General features: G+C 37.6%; 2 long non-coding RNA genes across 2 annotated transcripts in view; one reads left to right on the top strand and one right to left on the bottom strand.

The window, feature by feature from the left end:
* LOC116690274 (uncharacterized) overlaps positions 1 to 1,024 on the top strand; it is a 16,337-nt gene extending 15,313 nt beyond the window's left edge. The window contains exon 3 of the long non-coding RNA XR_004332219.1: positions 927 to 1,024. This is a non-coding gene — a long non-coding RNA (uncharacterized LOC116690274). The remainder of the gene's footprint in view (positions 1 to 926) is intronic.
* LOC116690273 (uncharacterized) overlaps positions 896 to 1,182 on the bottom strand; it is a 17,684-nt gene continuing 17,397 nt past the window's right edge. Inside the window, exon 3 of the long non-coding RNA XR_004332218.1 lies at positions 896 to 990. This is a non-coding gene — a long non-coding RNA (uncharacterized LOC116690273). The remainder of the gene's footprint in view (positions 991 to 1,182) is intronic.

A 1,182-nucleotide genomic window follows, 5' to 3' on the forward strand; every position in this document is an offset into this window, starting at 1 on the left:
CGAGATATGGATCATCTCCTGACACAAACGACTGCTTAACATTAGCAGAAAACTGTACTGCCTGTCCACACACATCATCAAAGTGGGCTGGATTTACCCGTATGCAGGAGAGTTTTCTGTGATGCTTTTTAATATAAGGTTGACTTATGTTAGAATTTAAAGAAATCATTGGCAATATTTCCATGTGAACATATGTTTTGTTACAGTAATATTTATTTCTAATGAATATTGCAATGAGTCATTCAAGCCATCTCATTTATTAATTTACTGTCCTACACAACTGGCACTCCAGTCCAGTTTCAATAATGTATAAATAATATATGTATTACATTGATAGTACATATTATAGGCATCTTGGTTTGTGTGCAGGAATTTATTATGTATTTACCACTCATCAGGGGTATTAATTACTACCATTTGTAAGTTTTATTTTTAACGTTTACTGCCATCTGCAAAGTATTCAGGAGAAACATCAGTCAATCAAGCTGCAACTCTGGAACACAATTTTTATTTTAAAATTTCAAAGGTTTTATCAATTCCTTACATCCGTCTGCTGATGAAGGTTGTGAGATGACCTCCGCCAATGGTCAACTTGATTAGATTCAAATAAAAGTACCTGGAAAAAGAGATGCTTCAGTTCTGTTGTGTGTTACATCAATGTATCTCTGTCTCCTAAAAACTACTTTCCCATACTAAACTGCATTCTTAATTACGATGCAAGGTAAATGCATTTTCTCCTGCATTACGTTTGTTTTTTACTAGGGATGCATTATATATCGGCAATCACATCGGCCCTGATAGGAGCGTCTCTATGTTACCTCAGTCCTGTGTTCCCTCAGCCCTATATTCCCTCAGCCCTGTGTTCCCTCAGCCCTGTCAACCCGTTCTAGTAAAATGCTGACGCTTGGTCAGTTTTACCGACGCAGATACCGACGCAAAAATCACCCTTTAGCGTCTGTATAGAACGCACCGGGCAGAGCAGCAGCTCAACTGCAATGTTGTAAGATTACCTAATATGAAGAGCGACAAGAGAAGCGAGTTGCATTATTAGAGAGAGAGTATCTGAGAGAATATCTGTTTAAGGAGGTTGGTTGGGGTGGTAGATTGGTCTAACAACCCAGGACTTTAATCCAGTAGACCAGGATTATAATAATAATAATACATTTTATTTATAATGCCCTT

This window comes from Etheostoma spectabile, chromosome 5 (genome assembly GCF_008692095.1).
Source record: "Etheostoma spectabile isolate EspeVRDwgs_2016 chromosome 5, UIUC_Espe_1.0, whole genome shotgun sequence".
Classification (NCBI taxonomy): domain Eukaryota; kingdom Metazoa; phylum Chordata; class Actinopteri; order Perciformes; family Percidae; genus Etheostoma; species Etheostoma spectabile.